Source organism: Onychomys torridus, chromosome 1 (genome assembly GCF_903995425.1).
Source record: "Onychomys torridus chromosome 1, mOncTor1.1, whole genome shotgun sequence".
In the NCBI taxonomy this organism is placed as follows: Eukaryota; Metazoa; Chordata; class Mammalia; order Rodentia; family Cricetidae; genus Onychomys; species Onychomys torridus.
Genome location: NC_050443.1, coordinates 44,290,569 through 44,316,020, shown reverse-complemented (window position 1 = coordinate 44,316,020; position 25,452 = coordinate 44,290,569). Strand labels below are relative to the sequence as shown.

The window sequence follows — 25,452 nt, the reverse complement described above, 5'->3', positions numbered from 1 at the left end:
TATTTTACTTATTGGTCTTGGGGCTAGAGAGATAGCTCAGAGGTTAAGAACGCTGACTGCTCTTCCAGAGGTCCTGAGTTCAATTCCCAGCAACCACATGGTAGCTCACAACCATCTGCAATGATATCTGGTGCCCTCTTCTGGCCTGTAAGCATTCATGCAGGCAGAACACTGTACATAATAAATAAATCTTTTTTTTTTTTTTTTAAAGAGAGAGAGAACAAAGTTGGGAAGGTAGGAAGGTGGGGAAGATCTGGGAGGAATTGGGGATGGGAAAATGATCAAAATATATTTTATGAAAAAATGTTTTAAATTAAAAAACCATTTTTTAAATCACACTAGCAATGGAGGAGAACATCCTTAGCTCAATGTAGACCATGATAAGGACCTGTAAGCAGCACACTTAGGAGTGAATAAAGGAAGACGGCACTGTGGAGACTCAGTTGAGGCAAGGGTGAGACGCATTTTTTCGCACACAGGAAGAACTTCAGGCAAATTTTAAAAACCTGCTTTCAGTGTCTGACTGACTTCTAAGGCATCCACAGGCAAAACTCTATCACATTTAAATATACCAGGAAAATGAACTTTTGAGAGTTAGAGATTGCATTTTAGCTGTTTGTTTGTTTGTTAAGACAAGGGTCTCAATCAGTCTGGACCAGCCCGAAGCTCTTATTTAGCTGGAGTTTGAACTCCTGATCCTCCTGAGTTCAGTAAGATTGAATGGTTAGTGTCACAAGTTACAAGGGCATAAAATGGAATATAATCCTAAAAAGAATTTAAGCCCTAACTCCCTCACAAAGATACTAAATGGACAACACATGGTACAAAATACCTTTGCTAACACTCCATAACAATCACAGATCCCCAGGCAAGTTCAAACCAAGGCCAGTGTGGTGGTTTGAATGTAATTAACCCCCATAAGCTCATAGGGAGTGGCATTATTAGGAGGTGTGGCTTTACTGGAGTGGGTATGGCCTTGTTGGAAGAAGTGTGTCACTGTGGGGGTGGGCTTCCAGGTTTCCTATGCTCAGGATACTGCCTAGTATCTCAAGCTACTTCCTGTTGCCTGCAAGATGTAGGACTCTCAGCTGCAGCTCCAGCACCACGTCTGCCTGCATGCCGCCATGCTGCTGGCCATGATGATAATGTACCGAAATCCTGAAATTGTAAAAGGGTCACCCTAATTAAATGTTTTACTTTATAAGAGTTGCCATGGTCATGGTGTCTCTTCACAGCAATAGAAACCCTAAGACAGCAAGCCAAACTGAAACAAGCTTATGTGTTCTAACCCTCCTTCAGAGTCAGCAAACCAGTTTCCTCCTGGAGAAAACCAACTCTTGGCTTCCTCTTTTGGGGGCAAAGAAAAGAGTGGAACAGAGAGACAGACAGCTTCCTGGAGGCTGCCTGAGAGGCTGCTTTCTGCATCCTCTGATTTGGAGTGCCAAAGGAACAGGCATGCCTTGACTGGAGAAGGTGGCTGCTTCGAGTTAAAGATACAAAGCAAGCATATAATAATGCAAAGGAACATGGTTCAATCAAAGGAATAAGATAAATATAGGAAACTGACCCTTAGTAAAGATATCAATGAACTACCAAAAGAAATTTAAAAATTTAAAATGAAGCGTGTTCTATAAGAAAAAGGTTTTAGAATGAGGAAAATAGAGAATTCAGATAGAAGTGTTGGACCCAGGAAGGTCATGGAGTTATCTAGGTGTAACACGAATCTTAAATAGTCTTATTAATAAAATCAAGCCTGAAGCCAAATATTTGGGGTGAATTTTGAAAGATCAGAGAAGCAAAACAAGCCACAGCCAACCTCACCTCACCAACTTCTCAGCCAATCCTGTTTCCTCAATCTGGAAGCCTCAGAGTCCTCATCAGAATGGATCTCAGCTGAACTGCTGCTAAAAGCCTAAAAGCTTAAAAACCCCAAAAGCCAGTCTGAGGAAACAGAATTGGCTGAGGAGTTGGCAAGGTAAGGTTGGCTGTGGCTTGTTCTGTCTCTCTGAGCTCTCAGCTATCACCCCAATACCTGGCTCCAGGTTTGTTTTTATTAATAAGACCTTTTAAGGTTTGTGTTACATCTAGGGGAAGGCACTAAGGCATGGGGAGTCCTACAGCATGAGGGAAAAGCTGTAGAGCCAGGGATGATGCTAAAGCTGACGTAGGTTAAGGCGCCCAGGTGTTCAAATCTCATGGTACATGTGGTACAAGCTGCCAACCCAAGAAAGAGGATAAAGATGACCCGTGGTAAGATGACCAGGTTCACAGGACCCTTCGGATTCAGGACAAGCTCTGGACCCAGGGAGAGGGCTGGAGATGATCAGGAGTAAGGTGCCCAGGTGTATAGAGTCCCACAACAAGTGTGGGAGGCTGTGGAAGTGGGTACCAGACCAAAGCTGATCCAGGGTAAGGTGTCCAGATGTGAACTGTCACCTTAGACAGTAGCAAAGGCAGGGACTGCAGGAGTGTGTTGATCTTTGGATAGTGACCTGGTATTTCAGACTAGTAGACTCTCAGAGGAGTACTGGGAATAGATCCCGAGGCCCTAATTGCCAGTTCTAGAGAGGAGAGCAATATCACACCCCCATTGCAACTCAGTCCTCTCCTGGATAGTGAATACCTCCACTGGAAGAAAGGTGAATTTGAAAAGGAAAGAAGGAAGGAAGGGAGGGAGGGAGGGAGGGAGGAAGGAAGGAAGGAAGGAAGGAAGGAAGGAAGGAAAGAAAGAGACACAACAAACTAACTCCAGATATATAAGTGTCAACATAGAAACAAAAAGAACACACAAAAACCTAAGACAACATGTCACCAAAAATGATTAATCCCATTGTAATGGCCCCCAATGAGAACGACTTGGAAGGATGTCCAAGGAATTAAAACAGATGATTATAACTATGTCCAAACAACTCAAAGAAGACACGAATATTCTCCAAGAGAACAAAAACAAAGGGCTAAATGAAATAAGGGAGTCAATTCAAGTTATGAATGTATAACTCAATAAAGAGAGTTTCTGAAGGGAAGCCAAAGTAAAACAATGCTGGAAATGAAAATCTCAGTGGAGACCTCACCAACATGATGGATCACATGCAAAATGGAGTATTAGGGCTTGAAGACAAGGTAGAAGAATTGGATCATTCAGTAAAGGTCAATGATCCTTTAAAAAAACCAGTATCAGGACAAGGGAGGTTTTGTTTGTTTGTTTGTTTCTTTGTTTGTTTTTTTTTTTTTTGAGACAGGGTTTCTCTGTGTACCTTTGTGCCTTTCCTGGATCTTGCTTGGTATACCAGGCTGGCCTCGAACTCACAAAGATCCGCCTGCCTCTGCCTCCCGAGTGCTGGGATTACAGGCATGCACCACCACTGCCCAGCTGGGAGTTATTTTAAATACCATGAAAAGATCACATTTTTGAATTATGGGCAAAGAAGAACACTGTCCTAAATCCATATAAAAATATTTTCAATAAGATACAAGAGGGCTGGAGAGATGGATCAGCAGTTAAATAACAAAATTGCATCTCTTCTAGAGGACCTGAGTTCAGTTTCCAGCACCCATGTCGGGTAGCTCACAATCACCTGTAACTCCAGTTCCGGGGACTCTTCAGACACTTGCACACATGTCACAGACACACAGACACACACACACACACACATACACACACACACACATGCACACAGACACACACATGCACACAGACATACACATACACACAGACATACACATACACACACAGACACACACACACACACACACCGACACATGGACACACAGACACATACACACATACACATACACTCACAGACACGGACACACAGACACACACAGACACACACACAGACACATACACACCGACACACAGACACACAGACACACACACAGACACATACACACCGACACACGGACACACATACACACACACACACATACACACGGACACACAGACACACACACACACATACACACCGACACACGGACACACACACACACACACATACACATATACTCAGACATGGACACACACACACATACACACTGACACACAGACACACACACACACAATCTTCTTTTTATAATTCACAGTGCAGAGTTCCCAGTCCTGGAGAAAGAAGCTCATCCAGGGAGAAGAAGCACACAGAATATCAGACAGGACCAGAAAGGAAAACGTATTATACCTAAACGCTAATTACACCGAATGAGAACAAGATGGCATAGAAAGTGACAAAAAAGGCTGAGTCACTTATAAAGGCAGACTCATCAAAGCAACAGCTGTTTTTTAATAGAAACCTTAAAACCAGATGGGTCACAGAAGACATATTTTGAGTTCTTATAGAACACAACTCAGCAACATTATTTATTAAAATTGAAGGAGAAATGAAAGGTTTCCATGTTAAAGACAGACTAAAGAATGTATGGCCACTAGACCAGTTCTACCAAGAATACTGGAAGGAATACTCCAGACCGAAAGTCAACTCCAGACTGAGGATAAACACTCTCTCACTCGGGAGAGAGGTAAACAACATTAGGGCAGTTCATCAAAAGGGTCTAAGAAAACACCACACAAAATTACAGGAATTAACACATCTTTCAATAATAACTCTGAATATTAAAGGTCATCAAAAGGGTCTAAGAAAACACCACACAGTCAACAAAATTACAGGAATTTGCACATCTTTCCATAATAACTCTGAGTATTATTAAAGGTTTCAAGTACCGGAGTGGCAGATTGGATTGAAAAACAAGATCCGTCTTTTTGCTGCTGCCAAGAAACTGATCTCACCATCAGACTAGACAGGCCTTCGAGTGAAATAGCAGGGAAGGTGTTCAAGAAAAAGGAACCAAACAAGCGGGCAGAAGTACTTTAATATCTGACAAAGTAAACGTCAGTCCAAAAAAGGAGAGGGAAAGGAAGTCACTTCATTTTCACCAATGGAAGAACCCACCAAGAGGATATTACAATTTTCAACATACACATAGTATCAAGTTTCACAAAAACAAATTCAGATTAATTGCAATGTAGTAATTGTGGGTGACTTCAGCATCCCATTCTCGCCAATAGATCAACTGGACAAAAACGAAACAGAAATATTGGAGTTAAATGACGTAATAAATCAAATGGACCTAGTAGAGATCTACAGAATATTCTACCTCAAACTTTCTCCAAATTTATCATCTATTAGGACGCAAAGTAAATCTTAACAAATAGAGAAAAACAGATACAATTTCCTGCATTTTATCTGACCGCAATGGAAAAATGCTGTGTGTGTGTGTGTGTGTGTGTGTGTGTGTGTGTGTGTGTGTGTGTATGTATGTGTGTGTATATACAGACACAGACACACACACACACACACACACACACACACACACACACAGAGAGAGAGAGAGAGAGAGAGAGAGAGAGAGAGAGAGAGAGAGAGAGAGAGAGAGAGAGAATATTACAGACAAGTTTCCTCGACATACATAGATGAAGAAATTCTCAGTAAAACACTTGCAAAAAGATGCAGGGAGCATAACTCAATACAATACAGGTATATATAACAAACATTGTACATAGCAAACATCATTCTAAATGGGGAAAAACTGAGGCACTAAGACTAGGAACAAGATATGGGCGGCTACTCTCTTTACTTCTATTCAGCACCGTGTTTGAAGTTGAAATTTGAAGTAAGCAGGAAAGGAAGACACCAAAGCATCCTTATTTGGATATGATAGTATGATAGGACTCTATACATAAAAACTCCAGCAGAAAAGTTTAAGAGATGATAAACTCTTTCAACATAGTAGCAGGATACAAAATTCACACACAAAAGCTGGTAGATTTAGTATACATTAGTGATAAACATACTGAAAAAGAAACCAGGGAGACAATCTATTCACTACAGCCATGCACACATAAGCACAAACACCCAGTAACAAACCTAACCAAGGCAGGGAAAGACTTCTACAGTGAAACTGTATGACTTTGAACAAGATGCTAGAAGATGGAAAGATGTCCCATGCTCATGGACCAGAAAAATTAATCTTGTGAAAACAGTTATCTCACAAAAGTGTTCTAAAAATGCAAGGCAATCCAGTCTAAATTCTAGGACTGGGGTTAGAGAGATGGCTCAGATATTGAGCGTGGGGACTACTCTTGCAGATGACCAGAGTTCGGTTCTCAGCATCCATGCCAGGAGGCTCACAAGCTTCTGCCATCCAGCACCATGGGCATCTGACACCTGTGGCCTTTGTAGGCATCTGTACTCACATGCATGTATTCACACCCAGACACCCAAACACATGCAGTTAATATTTTAAAAATTAAAAAAAGTGTAAGGCCATTCTTCACAGAAAAAAAATCTCAAAATTGATATGGAAAACAAAAGTCTACAGATAGTTAAAGCAATATTGAGCCAAAAGAATACTACTTGAGGCATTGCATACCTGGTTACGAATTATACTACAGAGCCAGGGTAATAAAACCAGCATAGCACTGGCGTAGAAACAGAGACCTAGATCAGTGGAACAGAAAAAATAAAAACCTAGATATAAGTGTATGTACCTACAACTACCTGACTTTTTAACAAAGATGTCAAAAATATACATAAGAGAAAAGATAGCATTTTCTTTAAAAAATTTAGATTTTCTTTATTTGAACGAGTGTTTTTTTTTTTTAATTTTTTTTGCATGTATGTCTATGCATTACATGTGCCTGGTGTCCATGGAGGACAGAAGAGGGAGCATCAGATCACCTAGAACTGGAGTTAGAGATGGTTGTGAGCTGTTGTGTGGGTGCTGGAAATCAAACCTGGGTCCTCTGTAAGAACAAGTGCTCTTAACTGCTGAGCCACCTCTCTAGCTCCAAAAGACCATTTGTTTGTATTCTAAACAAATGGTTCTGAGACAACAGGATTTCAACATGAAAAAAAAGGAAAGAAAGAAAGAGAAAAGAAAGGAAAAAGAAAGTAGATCCTTATTTCTCACACTGCACCCAACTGTGCTCTAAAGAAGCCAAGGATCTTGACATAGACCTGATACTCTGCAGCTGCTGGAGAAAAAGTAGAGTTTATACTTCAACTTATAAATACAGGTGGGGACTTTCTGAATAGGACTCCAGTAGTGTAGGAAATAAGACCACCAACTGACAGATGGGACCTTATGAAACTAAAAATCTATATTCAGCAAAAGATATTATCCATCCAGTGAAGAAGAAGCCCACTGAAGGGAGGTAGATCGTTGCCAGATCTAACAGAGGATTCATTTAGAATATATGATTTAGAATCTATAAAGAATTAGCAGGCTGTGGTCCTGCATGTCTTTAATCCCAGCTCTTGGGAGGCAGAGGCAGGTGGATCTCTGTGAGAGTTCCAGGACAGCCAGAGCTACACAGAGAAGACCCTTCTCAGAAAAAAAAAAATGGCTATGGAACTAATTTCTCAAAGAATAAATACAAATGGATGGTCAGTGCCCTTATCCATCAGGGAAATGTAAATGAAAACTAAGATTCCATCTCACCCCAGCCCTGGCTGTCCTGGAACTCTTTCTGTAGTCCAGGCTGGCATGGAACTCAGAGATCCATGTGCCTCTGCCTCCCAAGTGTTGGGATTTAATCCCAAGTGTTGGGATTAAAGGTGTGCACCACCACTGCTTGGCTTTAAAGATACTTTGTGGTGATACTTTATTTGTACTGAAATGTGATTTTATTTGTATATTAATAAAGTTGCCTTGGGGTCAGAGCAAGCCATAGCAGAAGCTGGGTGGTGGTGGCACACGCCTTTAATCCAGCACTTGGGAGGCAGAGCTAGGCGGATCTCTGTGTGTTCAAGGACACAGCCAGCATGGCGACACATGCCTTTAATCTCAATACCAACCATAGAAGACCTGGAGGTCTGTACAGACAGGCAGTGACAAGGAGGTCATATGGTTGGGTTTACAACCAATGAGAAGGCAGAACAGAAAGTCTATAAAAAGAAAAAAATACAGGAAGTAGGTCTCTTGTGGAGAGGAAAGACAGCAGCAGCAGTGAAGGGTAATGTTTTCAGCTCTCAGCTATTGCTCTGACCTCTTGGCTATTAACTCTGTATTTGGCTCTGTGTTTCTTATTTAACAAGACAGTCATGTCTACAATACTTTAAAGAGACCAAACTTTTGAAAAATTGAAAAATTTAAAGACTGTAGTACTTTTAAACTTTAGACTATGTTTTATATTGTCATCTTTGAGACAACAAGAAAGGGAAGGTTATGATTTAATGGTAATTGTTTGTGCATCAAGCTGACAAGGGGTCAATTGTGTTAGCTAGCTTTATATCAACTTGACACAAGCCAGAGTCATTTGAAAAGAGGAACTGAGAAAATGCCCTCCCCCTCAGATTGGCCTGTGGAAAAGCCTGAAGTCATTATCTTAATTAGTGATTGATGTGGGTGGGTCCATCTCACAGGGAGTGGTGTTACCCCTGGGTGGGTGGTCTTGGATGGTATAAGAAGGCAGGCTGAGCAAACCATGAGAAGCAAGCCAATAAGCAGCACTCTTCTGTGGCCTCTTCATCACTTCCTGCCTCCAGGTTCCTTCCCTGCCTGAGTTCCTGCCCTGACTTCCTTGGTTGATGGGCTGCAAGTTGTCAGATGAAGTAAACTCCCTTTCCCAAAGCTGTTTTTGGTCACAGTGTTTAATCACAGCAATAAAAACCCTAACTAAGACACAGGATATGGTCTATTTTAGAGACACTTTTGTGGGCTGCAGAGAAGAATACATATTCTTTGGTGTTTGGTGGGATATCATACAGATATTTGTTAGGTTCATTTGATACATGGTGTCATTTAATTCTGGTGATACTCTGTATTTTTTGCTGAGATGACCTGGAGAAAGTGGGGTATTGAAATTATGAAATTTTCAGGTAAATGGGTGGAACTAGATTATGTAGAGGTAACCCAGACCCAGAAAGACAAGCACTGCATATTTTTTCTCACCTACAGTATCTAGCTCCAAATCTCCAGATGTGGATATACATCATGGAGTAACCACAGAAACCAGGAAAGTATAAAGGGGCCATGGGGAGGGGTAGCCCCCAAGAGCCATAGACTATCTAACAAAACACTATACCAGGCATGAGAAGCTTCCTTTTGAGTTGTTGGTCAAGGGAGTTCAAGAGACTCCCCCAAACTGTATATGTTATTGTTATTGCCCTTGGATGCTCCACAGACATTTGAGGTAAGTCTCTTTTGTTGAAAACACACCACACTTTGGATTTAAAACTTGAATTGGAACTGATCAATAACCATCCTCTCCGAGGACTAGCTTTCACAATATTAGAAGGTGCTATGCAAGCTGCTAACAGAGGAAAGCAATCAACAGTCCTACCCAGCTGTGATGCCTATGAACTACAACAATGACCAACATGATAAAATATCCCTAAAGGTACCATAGCGGCATTCATATATTGGAGATAACCAACAGCTGTCTAATTGGACTCAAGCCCCACTTAACAAGGAAATGATGCCTGGTACTGTAAACCTAGTCAACTGCATGTGGTAATACGATCATGAATCTTAGAGGACAACCTAACACCACTTTCCTAAACCACCATAATTCCTGACTACATTTAAATAATCATGCCCATAGGTATATGTGGATCTCATCCACCATCAAAGAAACCTCTTTTTGTAGCAGAAGGAGACTATTACAGAAAGCCATAGCTAGTCAAAATGCAGAGAACAACTGACCATAATATGGCCAGACCCAATTGATACATCAGCAACACAACTTCTGCAACCAAGGCTCAGGGAACATCATGAAATAGGTAACAGGAATATTATAGGAGCCAGAGGACCAAGATGTCCTTCTGGTATGACAGGAAGCTACACCCATGAAATCTCCAATAAAAGACATGTGTGTAACAAGTCTTTCTCTGTCCTGCCAGCCAGCTCCCAAATAAACATATGGAGACTTCTTATTATGGAATCTCAGCCTCAGCTTAGACTTGTCCCACTAGCTTTTATAACTTAAATTAACTCATTTATTTTAATCTACAATCTGTCTCATGGCTCGCTACCTTATCTCTCTGTACTGCTCATGCTGCCTCCTCCACATCTGGCTGACCACTCTAACTTTTCTTCCCTGACACCTCTCTGTCCCCAGATGTTCTGCCTAACCTCTCCCTGCCTAGCTATTGGCCATTCAGCTCTTTATTAAACCAATCACAGTGACACATCTTCACACAGTGTAAAGGAATATTCCACAGCAGATATGCCTCTGGTCTCAAACTGGAACTGAGAGCACATCCAGAAAGTTAACTAATGAAGGAAGAGCTCTCTGCCAGTGGGCATAATTTTCTGGTAGCAGATAGAACGAGGTCCAAGGGAGAAGTAGGGTTTCTGCTTGCATGCCCTCACTTCTTGCCAGGGCACGTATCTACACTGTTGTTGCTGCTGCCATTGGAACCCTCCTTCTTGGACCTTCAAATGTGTGCTGTTGACGAGCAGCTCTCTTGAAATCTTCCAAGCCCTCATCATCAGATTGGAATCAACACTGTAAACCATTGACCTACCCAGCAACACAGAATGTTCTATTCAATGTGATTGGAATACATATTCTTCTCAGGCTTACACATCATGCCTTGGATCTTAAGATTTTTAAGAAGATTAAAAGTAGGGAAAACATTATAAGGTACAGACACAGGCAAAGCCTTTCTGAATGGGCTCCAGTTGTTCAGGAAAGAATGCCTACAATTGACAAATGGAATTTAATGGAAGTAAAAAGCTTCCACACAACAAAGAAAATAGTGAATTGAAAGAGGGTACAGCTTACAGCATGGAAGACAATCTTTGCCAGGTATTCATCTGAGTATCTATAATGTACAAGGAACTCAAAAGGAAGAAAATGAGGAGGAGGAGGAAGAAGGAAGCAGAACAAAACCCATAAATAATGAGAAACAAGAGAACCCAATTCATAAATGAGCCGATGAAACGAGCAGGCAGTTCTCAAATGATGGACTACAGGTGGTCAAAACAACAATCATGAAAAAATGCTCACCACCACCACCTGTCAGAGAAATGCAAATTAAAACTTCATTGAGATTCCATCTCACCCAGTTAGAATGGCAGTCATTAAGAAAACAGGTAATCTCAGGAGGCAGAGGCAGGGGGATCTCTATGAGTTTGAGGCCAGCCTGGTCTAGAAAGTGAGCTCCAGGACAGCCAAGGCTGTTACACAGAGAAATTCTGTCTCAAAAACCACACACACACACACACACACACACACACACACACACACACACATGGGGGGGGAGAGAGAGAGAGAGAGAGAGAGAGAGAGAGAGAGAGAGAGAAACAGAGAGAGAGAATGACAGACAGACACACACACACACACAACCACACACAACCACACACACACACACACACACACACACACACACACACACACACGAAGATAACACATGCTGGCAAGGATGTGGACAAAAGGGAACTCTCATAACTGCTGATAAGAGTGTAAACTAGTCCAGCCATTATGGAAATTAACACAGAGAAGCCTAAAAAACTAACAGTGGATCTACCATTTGATCCAGTCCAACAATCCATATGATTTACCCAAAGGATGCCAAGTCAGCCCCCCACAGAGACACCGCTTAGACGTCAGTTTATAACCTAGAGAACCGACCTGAGTTCCAACAACAGAGGGATGGATAAAGAAAAAGTGAGCATAAGTGGGGCTGAGGGAATATGCTCAGCGTGACAGCCTGAAATGAACTCCTTAAAAACAAGTTTAGTCTTTAACCTCAGAAATGAGGAAGCTAAGGGGAGAGAGAACCGGAATGTGAAAGGGATGGAAAAACCCACTTCCAATAATTTCTGGCCCTGCTTCAAACGCCAGCAAAAGTGCCACTGGGCCAGATGAGTACCTCAGTCCCTGGCCCCCGAGCAGGCATGCCAACATTCCAGCAATGGGAAACCTGAAAGGTGGACTGTCGATCTGGCCCACCTGGACACCACTTCCCCTATCCACACATGACAATGTTACAATGAGAGGGCCCAAGTTCAGCATCCCTAACCGGGCTATCTGCCAGCTTGTCCAAACTTGGGATGATATGGACAGTGGCTGGAAGACAAGCCTCTTTGGTCCTGGACACCAGGGCATCTTCTTCTCTAACTGAATGGTAGAGAACACTATCCCTTCCTCTTTCTGAGTCTAGGATCCCCACATGACCCAGAATCACCCTTCCACCTCCTGCCCCTTCGGATCCTTATCTCTAACACATATATGAATGTTACGGCAAATTATCCCTTACCCCTTCTGGGAAGAGATCTCACCAAATTAAAAGCCTCTATTCACATCCCTTGCTTAGAAATGACCTCAGTCTATCTCTAACCATAGAATCAGACTCAGGCAGTGAGCCTTCATCTCCTAAATCCCCTCCTCATTCTATGTTCCCTCTGTTCACGCTGGAGTATGGGACACTGCTAATCCTTCCAGAGCTTGCAATCACTCTGCTGTCCTTGTCTCTCTGAAAGGTCCTTCTTCCTACATGATACAAGAACAATCCCTCTCATCCCCAAATACATGAAGTATCCTCCCCCTTCCTCACTTACTGCTTCCCCCCGTCAGGACCCCTTGTTTACCGTTCACTCCCCACATAACATTCCTATTCTGGGCGTTATAATACCTAATGGGTCCTCCAGCCTGGTCCGAGACCTTAGAAAAACCAATGAAGCTATAGTCCCCACCTTCCCCATAGCCCCCAACTCCTATGCTCTAGTGGTGTGAATGAAAATGGCCCCCATAGGCCCATAGGGAGGGGCACTATCAGGAGGTGTGGCCTTGTTGGAGGAAGCGTGTCACTGGGGGTTGGTTTTGGGGTTTCAGAAGTGCAAGCCATCTCCTTGTCACTATCTCTTCTTGTTGCTTGCTAATCTGGATGTTGAACTCTCAGCTCCCTCTCCAGCACCATGTCTGCCTGTATGTTGCCTTGCTTCCCGTCATGACAATAAAGGACTAAATCTCTGAACTGTAAGCCAGCTCCAATGAAAAAGAGCTGCCATGGTCATGGTGTCTCATCACAGTAATAAAATCCCAACTAAGCCGGGCGGTGATGGCACACGCCTTTAATCCCAGCACTCGGGAGGCAGAGCCAGGCGGATCTCTGTGAGTTCAAGGCCAGCCTGGTCTACAAATCGAGATCCAGGAAAGGCGCAAAGCTACGCAGAGAAACCCTGTCTCGAAAAACAAAACAAAACAAAAAATAAAAAAAAAAAAACCAACTAAGACATATTCCGTCTGTGATGTTCTGTTATTACCTACATTGTTTGAGTCTCATGAAAACTCCACTGGCTGAGACATCTGCAAAACAAAAACAAAAACAAAAATAAAAACAACAACAACAACAACAAAAGGCATATACCATCCTTTCGTCTACCTCACCAGCATGACCTAGTTTTCAGTTTTGACTTAAAAGATTCCCTTTTACTATACCCCTGCACATCCTCTCCACTCTGTGTAGTCCTGGCTGTCCTGGAATTCACATCTAATTCAGAGATCCACCAGCCTCTGCCTCCTGAGTGCTGGGATTAAAGGCATGTGCCTTTACCTGGGAAGACATTGCATTTACCTGTACCTGATATGTTACACTCCTGACAACTTACTTGGACAGTGCTACCCTGGGGCTTCTGGGGCTCCCCCCGCTTCTTTGGCCAATTCCTGCTGAAGAACTCAGACCTCTCTCCTAGTCTCCTTCTGCATGAGTGGATGGCCTTCTCCTCTGCAGCCCAACCCTCCAAGACAACCTCCATCAACCCACAGCCCTCGGTGCTCTGGATTCCTGGGGCTAACCTGTGTCCAGGAAGAGGGCACCAGCCTGCATCCTCCAGTGTTCATTATCTAGGACTCTGACTCTCTCTCTCTCTCTCTCTCTCTCTCTCTCTCTCTCTCTCTCTCTCTCTCTTTCTCTCCCTCCCCTAGGAGCCACTGCATCCCTCCTTCTGAGATTCAGGCGCTGCACACATACCCCTTACCCAAGACAAAGGAGACTTATGGCTCTGCTGGGTCTTTTTAACTTTTTTAGTCTGTGGACTCTTAACTTCTCACACATAGCACACCCGCTCTGGGAGGCCACGAAGGGCCTACAGGATCCTCTCTTCTCTCCACAGTCTCACCAAAGCTCCATAGATCAGCTTAAACCTGCCCTGTCCCGGGTCTCTCCTCTGCCTCTTCCTGACCCCTCAGACTCTTCTTTTCCCTGCACTCCAATTAGGAACAAGCATTAGTTGTTCTTTGTCAAAAGGTCGGCCATATTTTTTTTTCTTTGTTGAAACAAATGGACCTGGACACCAAAGGCTGCCCGGGTCGGGCCTACAAACCTTGGCTGCTGTTGTGCTCCTGATGCCAGAAGCTAACACAAATTTGTTCCTCAGCCCACTCTGTGTACTCACTTCACACTCACCCAGGGAGCTCCTAAGTTATGGAGCCTTCCTCTCCCTCCCTCCACTCGGGTGTAGATCCTCCACACCTTACTTCTTCTGGTCTCCAGCCTCACCTTTGAGCCCTCGCCTCCTCTAGTCAAGAGGCTACCCTTCAACCATTGACTCACATCAGCCCTCTCCTTGCTGCTGGGAGATCCTAGATCTCACCATGAATCCCTTCTCACAGAAACTTGCTTACCCATCCTCAGAGCACAAACTGGTTCATATGGCAGTTTCAACAAAAAGCACCCGCCAGCTGAATATGCCATTACCCAAGGACACCCCACTCCCCCACCTCACACACTCTCATGAAGGCCAAGTCCCTTCCTCTCCACACCACCTTCCCATAGGCAGAACTGATAGCTCTCACAAAGGCCCTCATCCTGGCCAAGGATAAATAGGTTAGCATCTATACTGACTCCAAGTATACTTAACATTATCCTCTCCAGCATCCTCATCAGGAGACAGAGGGGATTCCTAATACAAAGGAGAACACCCATTACCTATGCTGCCCATATACAGAAACTCCTAGAAGCAGTAATGCTACCCATCACAGCCTCAAAAGTGCATCGTAGGAGACACAGAACAGATAGATAATATAGCTCCCTGGATAACTGTATAGCAGAGAGACTGGCTGTGGAAGCTGTTCTCACACACTGGGACCTCAAGAGGCAGAAAGGATCAGAAGCCCAAATGCCATGCTCTACCATAGTAACACATGCATTAAGCCCAAGCTCCCTTCCCTCTTCCCAAAGTTCTTACCTACCTACACTGCCTATTCCATCCAGCTAATCAGACTCTGCTCATGTTCCCCACACAGTGCTTTCCAATCCAGCAGGAGCACAAGGCTTTTCTCCAGCGGTTCTCCCAGACCCGTGATATCTGCTTGCATGCTAACCTCCAATTTAACCTTGGGCAGCCACCTCTCCCCATTCACCAGCTGAGAGAAGGCTTCTACTGACACACTGACCTCACACATATGCCTCCAGTAAAGAGACACAATGTCTCTCGGTTCCAAACAATACTTTCTCATGATGGGTGAAGGCTTTTCCTACCTCAAATGAATGAATGGGCTTCCACCATCGCCTAGCTCCTTCTCTATGAAATTATTCCTCCAGTTGGCCTCCCAACCTCCTTCCAGTTCAACAGTGGTCCATACTTCAGTTCTCACCCAACATCTTACCTCTTTTCTTAATACACTTTGGAAGTTCCACAAACTGACCATCCACAGTTCTCTAGGAAGGTGGAACAATCTACCTGCACCTTTAGGGAAACTATGACCAAACTCTCCCTAGAACTAAAATTAGACCAGGTGAAATGTCTTCCTCTAGGCCTTTGAGAATGCCCTCTCACCAGGTGGTGGTGACACATGCCTTTAATCCCAGCACTCAGGAGGCAGAGGCTGGTGGATCTCTGAATTAGATGTGAATTCCAGGACAGCCAGGACTACACAGAGAAACCCTGTCTTGAAAAATCAACGCCCCCCCCGCCAAAAGAAAAAAGAATCCTTTCTCTTCCCGCCAAACCTGCACACCCCAGCCCCTTCGAGGTCTTGTAGAATAGCCTTTATTCTCCCTCGACATTTATCCTTCAGACTCCCCAAAGACATCATCTCAACTCCTCTTCCTTCTCAGGCAGCAGCTACGGATTGGAAACTCACCTCTTCTCCATGACCCTCTTTCCCACTGAGGAGGGAAACACAGCCCTCCAGATAGGAGACCCGGCTCACCTGGCAGAGGCCCCCACTCCATCCTAGGCCCCAAATGGACAGGACTCCACAGAATTATTCTTGTGGCTTCCACAACCACTAAACTAGAAAACTTCCCAGCCTGGATACATCTCTCCTGTCTTAAAAGACCTGCCCCCCTCATACAGAGTAGTCCCAGCTGGACTCACATCCCTAAACGTCATTAAGCTCCCTTCTTCCCCTGAGCAGCCAGAAGGAACAGACCCTAGTGCTGGCTTCCTCCATTCCATGCCTTCCTCTAGGGCCTCCAGAATGGCTTTGGTTGATGCTGGGACCTGCCGGGAACTGGAGCTACCTCTCAGATGCCCTGAGAAATGTTTTATTCATTATACTCCAGAGCAAACCCAGTTTTTCTCTGTCTGCCTCCTCTTCCTTTCTTCAGTGATGTTCTGCAACCCCTGGAGCTCACCATTAAACTATTGTATTGCTTTTCTTCTCTCACACCTGACCACTGGGCCTGGGGAGAGGAACTCCTTCTGGCCCTCTTTTACCAGACGATTGTTACAACATTAGGGGTTATCTGAGACATTCCTTCTTCGGTCCCTTTCAATTATAAACAGCTTCTTCCTTTACTCTCAGCCCTAGCTTGGACTGCACACCCCCCAAACCATTGCTCAAATATTTTAAATGTCTTTAATTTTTTTTTTTTTTTTGAGACAGGGTTTCTCTGTGTAGCTTTGTGCCTTTCTTGGAACTCGCTTTGGAGACCAGGCTGGCCTCGAACTCACAGAGATTCGCCTGCCACCATGTGGTTGCTGGGAATTGAACTTAGGACCTCTGAAAAAGCAGCCAGTATTTTCTATCGCTGAGCCTTAAATCTTAAATGGGAGGTCTCCTTGTTTTGGAATCCCAGGTAACAAAATTCCTGGGATTTGAGAGGAAACCATGGCTTTTATATGGCTTAACAGGACAACTTCTTCAGGAAGGCTCATTTAGTGTCTTTCAGATAGTGTTACGACTTGTTAGTAGCAACACAGAAGATAATTGTACAGGTCTCTGAATCCTGTTGACTCCTTGTCCACAGAAACAAGCCACATTGTAGCTATGTAGGATGCAAAGTCTGATGTTGGCTACTGCAGAGATCTGCTGTAGTCCTTTATACAGAACTGGTCTTGTGCTAATTTTGCCATTCCTGGTGTCTGGTCTGGGACTCCTACCTCCAATGATTACATCAAATCAGGAACCATAATGCCCTGGGAAACCAGAGGGACACAGACCAGAAAAAAAGGAATAGTATGGATAATCAAGCTAAAACGCTTATACTGCGGGAAATGGATTTTGACCTCAAATGGTTATCTAATGGCAAAAGGATCTCCCTTCAAAGGTCATCCTCTGCCTGGAGGTGAAGGCTGTAGACATCTCTGTCTCTGTTTATACCTTGAATCCATGGAAAGTCTTGACCCTTCCCTCAGTAATAAAAACCCCCTCAGAAAAAAACCAAGCCAAACCTCAACTAAACCTTGCGATCCTAATGCCCTCCTCCTTAAAATGCTTACCCTTATAAATGGTAGCCACAAAATGCTCTTTAAAATTAAACCTCATCTAGAAAAAGACTGTTGCATCTGCCTGAGAGCAAGACAAGTTACATATTTTAGGCTTAACTAAAATCTGTTTAACCAACAATTCTACATCCCAGGCCTGCCTTTTTGCCCTGCCTGTACAAAGCCAACTGTGTGGGACCGCATGCCAGCTGCACACCAGGCTAATCTCCAACTCAAGAGCTCTCTAAATGGCACCTATTTTGCATATCCCAATGGCCCCTTTTCCTGCTACCCTATCAATTACCCCATGTGCCAAGTTGCATACTTAGTTCCAGATCTTACAGTCATCCATGGGAAGAAAATAACCCACCAGTCCACCCCTATTTGAATCAAAGGGGATGAAATATTACTTCCACTACTGTTAGGAGTAACCATGGCAGGGGCTGCAGGCCTGGGAGGAAGGGCCATTGGATTGCAGCAAGTCCCAACACAGCCAACTTTCTTAACAAATCAAGGCTGTTCTGACACTGGTACAGAATGGCATTGAAAAGCTCCAGACCCAGCTGGATTCCCTCACAGCCATGATATTATTAGAATAGGGAGGGGTTACATCTCATTATGGCAGAAAAGGGAGGAATCGTGCTATGCTAGAGGAAGGATGTTGTTTCTACATGAATTTATCAGGTATCTAAGGGAGAATGCCAGACAGCTAAAAGAAAGAAGGAACAGAATCATGAGCCAGACCCCCACCCCCGCATCTAGACCCCACCCCCTCTGCATGCATCCAGAAGGACAGAGTTCTGGAGCCCTTAGAGAACATGGATAACCTCCTTCTTTGGGTCCCTTATTGTGATAGTTCTAACTCTAATTTTGGTCCTTGTGTTTTACAATTCCTTTCCAGTCTGTTGCAGAAAGAGTATAAGCCCTTATCCCCTCAACTATCAGTCAACTCTTCCTAACTGAGGACTACCAACCCTTCATAGTCCTGGAACTAGATAAGCCCAAAAAAGCCAATATATGGGCTTAAGGAACTGAGATATATCCAAAGTCAAAAGACCCTGTAAACCCCACTCTTTTCCTTTCCCTTAAAATGATCTCAAAGCAGTTAAGAAAGAATTGATTGCCCGCTCCCCACTTCCTTCAGGGTCTGAAATGATAGAGCACCTCTGCTGTAAAAACAGGATCACTATGAAATTACAGCTGACCTTGTTCAACCTTATCGGTCAACCACAGCCCAGAGAAGAATGTTGTCTGATGTAGCCTATCTCCTAAGATAGTCTGTCTTGCCTAAGCAGATGCCTCCAAGAAGAAGAGACCAAGACCTACCCTAGGAACTGCATCAACTTCCTTATTCCCAAGCCCCTCACTTGCCTGTATACAGAGGCCCAGCTTGTGTTTACCCCTTGAAGAACCTCCATTCCTGCAAGAGAATACCTGACCATTGCTGTTTGAAACACACAGTTCGGTCTACTGAGGTCAGACACTGGTTTCTTTCTGCCTTCTGTCTCTTTGCTCTGTGCTCTTAGGATGTAGATCTCATAGCCATAACACCTGGGATGTCAGTCACTCTAGGGCAGGCCCCATAGCCAGGAATAGTTGGTCAACACAAACAGGACTTGATTATTCTTTTTTTTTAAGAAAGAGGGAGAGAAAGAGAGAAAAGAGGGAGGGAGGAGACAGAGAGAACATGAAGATGGCTGGACAGGGAGGGAGGAAAGATTTGGGAGGAGTTGGGGAGGGGATTTATATGATCAAAATATATTGTACAAAATTCTCAAAGAATTAATAAAAGATATTGTTATTATGATCTTGACATTTTTTAATTTTTGAGATTATAATATACTTATGTCATTTCCCCCTTCCCTTTTCTTCCCCAAATCCCTCCCATATACTCTTTCTTTAAAATTAATGGCCTCAATTTTATTAATAATTATTAATAAATTAATATAATAAATAAGTTCAATGATAAAATAATTATTGAAATTAATATTATAATTAATAATTTAATAACTACTGATACAACCTATTCAGTCTGTGTAATGATACTGGTATGCATGTTTTCAAGGCTGACCACTTGGTATTGGAAAAGCACTTGTGCTCTTCCCTCGGAAGACCGTCTCTCCCACTTTCAGCATTCCCTAGTTACCAATAGTTCTTTGTGTAGGTTGAAGCCTTGTGGGTTTTTCCCACATCCACGCTGACATATCCATTGTTCTTGATCTTGATTAGCCACGTGGGTGAGACTTTATGGGAGCAGCTTCTGATATTACTAGGAGAAACAGTATTGCATCAAAGTCCTTGGTCCTCTGACTTATAATATTTCTGTCACCTTTTCTGAAATGTTTCCTGAGCCTTAGGGGCTGGGGTTGCTTTGTAGACACGTATCCATTGGTACTGGGCTTCTGTGATAGTTTGAATGTAATTGGCCCCCATACGCTCATAGGGAGTGGCACTATTAGGAGGTGAGGATTTTTGGACTGAGATTTTATGGCCTTGTTAGAGGACGTGTGTCACTGTGGGGGTAGGCTTTGAGGTTTCCTATGCTCAGGATACTGCCCATTGTCTTAGTTGATTTCCTGTTGCCTGCAAGATATAGAATTCTCACTTTCCCAGCATCCTATCTGCCTGCATACCATCATGTTCCACCTTGATGATAATGGACTGAACCTCTGAAACTGTAAGCAAGCCACCCCAATGTGTTCCTTTATAAGAGTTGCCATGGTCATGGTGTCTCTTCACAGCAACAGAAACCCTAACTAAGACAGCTATATAACTCTGCATTTTGATTGGTAATGGTTTCCATCCATTGCAAAGAAAACATTTCCTTGAAGAGGGGCAAAGAATACACTTCTCTGTTGGTATAAGGACCAATATTTAGAGTATAGTTAGGGATTATGCTGGTTTAGTAAAGTGATGGCTATGGGTTCTCCTCCTAGATCCATGACTTCACTAGCCCTGAGTAGTTGACTAGGTTTCTCATACCAAGCATGATTACTCTGTTGTTGAGTAAGTCTCCAATTAGAGAGATGTTGGTTACTGCCAATGTATGCATGCCACTGCTGCACCCTTAGGGTTATAGTGCCATGCCAGTCACTGATGTGATTCATAGGCATCATAGGTGGGTAGAACTCTTGGTTTTTTCCTTTCTTTGGAAGCTTGCAGAGTGCCTTCTGGTAACAGGCATTCAAGTCAGTTCCAGCTTAGAGGCCTTTGAGTCCTGTGCCTAATGTACATTGTGTCATAGGGATTCATCTTCCTCCTCTTAGGGCCAACCAAAGGCCCTAGTAATAGCCTGTGTATTTTGGGCATCTCTTGGATAACCCTAGCAGAGATCCTAACTATTATTTTATCCTCCCTCCTTTTCCTGTACTTAACTCTATCTCCCTAACTAGAGCCCCCTCCATCCTATTTCCCTGATCAGCTCACTTGCACCCTGCTATTCCCCTCTCTATTTCTCCCTCACTCCCTACACCAGCAATGATCCCTTTCTACAATTACTCCAGCCTGTATGTACCACGTCTGAAGATTTGGAGCCAGGAGTCTTCACTGAGAAAGAACATGTGATGTTTGTCTTTCTGGGTCTGGGTTACCTCGCTCAATAGGAACTTTTCTACTTTCATCCATTTATCTTCAAAGTTCTCGATCTCATTTTTCTATACAGTTGAATGATATTCCATAGTGTATGTGTACCACATTTTCATTATCCATTGGTTGGTTGAAGGACATTTATGTGTTTCCATTTCCTAGCTGTTATGAATAGAGGAATAAAGAACATGGCTGAGCAAGTATCTGTGGAGTAGGATATCAAGTCTTTGGGGCATACACCAAAGAGTGGTATACCTTGGTCATATGGTAGATTTTAATTTGTTTAATTGTTTGGTTTTTTAAAAAAATTTCCACACTGATTTCATAGTGGCTGTACCAATTTGCAATCCCACCAACAGTGATCGAGAGTCCCCTTTTCCCCACACCCCCTCCGCATTTGTCGTCTGTTGTTTTTATTGATCTATGCCATTCTGACTGTGGTAAGAGGGAAGAAATCTCAAAGATGTCTTGATTTGCATTTCTCTAATCTGTATTGACAATGAACACTTTTTTTGAGATATTTCTTAGCCATTTTTCTTCTTTAGAGAACCCTCTGTTCAGGTTCCAGGCCCATTTTATGAATAGGTCATTTGTTTTTTTTTTTTTTTTTTCAGATTCTTTGTTTTAAGTTTTTATGTACTCTAGATATTAAATCCTTTATCAGATATATAGCAAGCAAATATTCTTTCCCATTTTGTAGGCTTCTTCTTCACTTGATTGGTCTTTTCTTTTGGTATGAAGGAGTTTTTAGTTTTGTGAAGTTCTACTTGTCAATTGTGGTGGTTCAAATAAAATGCTCCCCCCATAAGCTTGTGTATTTGAGTGCTTAGTCATCAGTGAGTGACACTGAGAAGGATTGTGTGGCCTTGTTGGAGTAGGTGTGACTTTGTTGGAAGAAATGTGTAGCTAAAGGTGGGATTTGAGGTTTCAAAAGCCCAAGCCAGGTCCAGGTCACTCTCTATCTCTCTGTTTGTGGATCAGGATGTAGCTCTCAGAAGGTAGGTACCATGTGTAACCGATGCCATGTTCCCTACCATGACAACAATGGACTAAGTCTCTGAAACTGTAAGCACATCCTCAGCTAAATGCAGAAGTTGATACCAGGAGCAGGTTTTCACTGTGATAACACTGTTTGTTGGAGTAGTAGAAAAGCCTTTGGGACTTTGGATTATAAAAGTGTTCGGACACTTTAATCAGGGATTAATGAGCTATCTTAGTAGGAGATTGGAAGACAATGTCAAAAGCGATTTGAACTGTGTGGGCCCAGTTCAAGAAGTTTCAAAGGGAAAGAATATTAGTAAGTAGCCTAGAGACCATTCTTAGGTTATTTTGGTAAAGAATGTGGCTACATTTTGCCCTTGTCCTAAAAATCTGCCTGAGGCATAGTTAAAAGAGTTTTGAGTTAATGGCGTTGACACGGAAGATTTCAAGACAGCCTACTATTGACTGTGTTGCAAGGTTATTAGTGGTCACTCTTATGCTGATCTATAATGAAAAAGGGGAAGCTGAACAAGAAAAAATACAAAATGTACAGTTTGAGAAAAAAAGGAGCACCAGTAAGTCTAAAGTTGGAGCCAAACCAAGTGCTAAGGAGACAGAAATTTAAAGAAAAGTCTGATGCTAAATCAAATAAAGAGAGTGGTGACCTCAGGACAAGAACCAACCACCCAGATAAGCTTCCAACTTGTGAAGAGAAATTAAAGAAAAGCTTAAGCAGTAAAGGAAACCATCAACAACAGAAAGCAGATGCAAATGTGTTTGAAAGAGTAGGTTCCAGCCCCAAGAAGTGGATGAAAGTGTCAGCTCCAGCCATGTGTTCTGACTTTGGAGTCAATAATACAAGAAAGGGGTTGTGGAATCTTCCTCCATGGTTAATGAAAGCAACTGAGGCCAGGTGTGTGTCAGGGATCTCCCTGTATGGAGGCCCAGAAAGGTGAAGCCTAGATTCTGTTGGAGACCCCGAGATGTTGGAAATGCCGGAGTTGTGGGATACCTGCTGAAGAAAGCTGCATACTGAGTATGGAGCCAGCCCAAGAAGAGAAGTGTGTCGCAGTTAACAAAACTGGAAGGGGTTGGGGGGCTGAAGCTTTGACATCCGACATGGAGATGCCGACTTTAGAGTTTAGCTAGCTGGTTTTCAGTCTTTCTCTGACCTAGTTTTTCCTCATTATGCTTCCTTTCCTACATTTTGGAATGGTAATGTATATTCTGTGGCATTGTGTGCTGGATGTATGTGATCTGCTTCTCATTTTGATTTTATAGGGGATTACAGTAAGGGGATTTCATGAGTTTCAGAAGAGACTTTGAACTTCGGACTTTTAAATAGTTCTGATACTGTGATAGACTATGGGGTCTTTTGAAGTTGGACTAAATGCATTTTGCATTATGATATGGCTATAAGCCTGTGGGGGCCAGGAAGTGGAATGTGGTGGTTTGAATGAAAATGGCCTCCATAGGCTCATACACTTGAATGTGTAATCATCAGGCAATAACACTACTCAAGAAGGAGTAGGAAGTGTGGCCTTGTTAGAGTAGGTGTGGCCTTGTTGGAGGGAGTGTGTCACTGGGGTAGGATTTGAGGTTTCAAAGTCCAAGCCAGGACCAGTCTTTCTCTGTGCTTATGGATCAGGATGTAGCTCTCAGCTACTGCTCCTGTGCCTGCCTACTGCCATGTCCCCTGCCATGAGGATGTTAGTACATTATAGCCTCCAAAACTGTAAGCAAGGTCCCAATTAAATATTTGCTTGTTTGTTTTTGTAAGAGTTGCCTTGGTCATGGTGTCTTTTCACAGCAATGGAATACTGACTGAAACATCAATTGTAAGCCTTAATTCTTGGGCACATGGCATCCTATTCAGAGAGTCCTTTCCGGAACCTCTATCATTCGGGGTACCTCATATGTTTTTTTTTTCCTTCTAGTAGCTTCAGTGTTCAGGTTTCAGGTTTAGGTTTTTAATACTAAAGTTGGAGTTAGTTTTTGTTCAAAGTGAGAAATACAGGTCTGATTTTGTTCATGTGCATGTAGATGTCCATTTTTCCCAGCACCATTTGCTGAAGATGATTTCCTCCAGCTTATGTTTTAGCACCTTTGTCAAATATTAAATGATCAAAGTGTGTACTCAAGTTTTCACCTGATTTTGTCCCATTGGTGTACATGCCTGTTTTGTGCTGATATAATATATATATGTATATATATGTATATATACATATATATGTATGTACACACACACATATAAAATTTCTAGAGCTCTGTAATATAATCTTAAGAGCTGAAGCTGTTACCCCTCCCAACATTGCTCTTTTTGCCCAGCACTGTTTGGCTGTTTAGGGTCTTTTGTGGTTCTATATGGAATTTAGGATAGTTTTTTCTATTTCTGTGAACACTGAGATTGGGATTTTGATTGGGATTTCAGAATCTACATATAGCTTTTGATAAAATGGTCATTTTCACAGGATTAATTCTACCAGCACAGGAGCATGGGATGTTTTTCCACGTTTCTAGTGTCTTCATATTTCATTATTACTATTACTATTCTTCTTCTTCTTCTTCTTCTTCTTCTTCTTCTTCTTCTTCTTCTTCTTCTTGATGTAGAAATTCTGGCTGGAGAGAAGGCTCAGTGTTTAAGAGAACTTGCTGCTCTTGCAGAGATGGCTCAGGCTTGGCTTCTAGCACCCAAAGAGTGACTCACAAACATCTGTAATTCCAGTTCCAGGAGATCCAATACCTTCTCCTAACCTCTGTGGCACTAGACACACATATAGTGCACATATGTACATGTAGGCAAAATACTCTTATAAAAACATGCCTTTTCTAATGTAGAAATTAAAATCAAGGTAAGGGCAAGATGTACCCACTTGCATACTAGTGGCAAGACTATTCATGGGGTAACCAACTTCTCTCTTGGTTGAGCTTGAGACCTGCTCTACCAGGGGGAACTCATTTCTTCTACTGTAAACTCAAAACCCATGGCTAGGGGAGCCACAGGTCCAAACTAGGGAAACCTTTTATGTTATTTTGCTAAATGGTTGTTTCCAAACTGCCTTTTGTTTTCTGGTAGTGTTGCGTTTTCCTTCTTTGGTATTTGTTGGTGTGGGATTATCTATTGCCTGAGTTTTCATGGGTGTGTTTAGCTTCTTTAGGTTGGATTTTTCCTTCTATTGCTTTCTGTAGGGCTGGATTTGTGGATAGGTATTGTTTAAATCTGGCTTTATCATG

At 42.9% G+C, this 25,452-nt stretch overlaps 1 non-coding gene across 1 annotated transcript; it reads left to right on the top strand.

Annotated features, from left to right (window-relative positions):
* The first annotated feature begins 13,237 nt into the window (after positions 1-13,237).
* LOC118576909 lies at positions 13,238-13,308 on the top strand. The gene has a single exon (XR_004944105.1). It is a non-coding gene; the product is annotated as a small nucleolar RNA SNORD34 (small nucleolar RNA).
* The last annotated feature ends 12,144 nt before the right edge of the window (positions 13,309-25,452 follow it).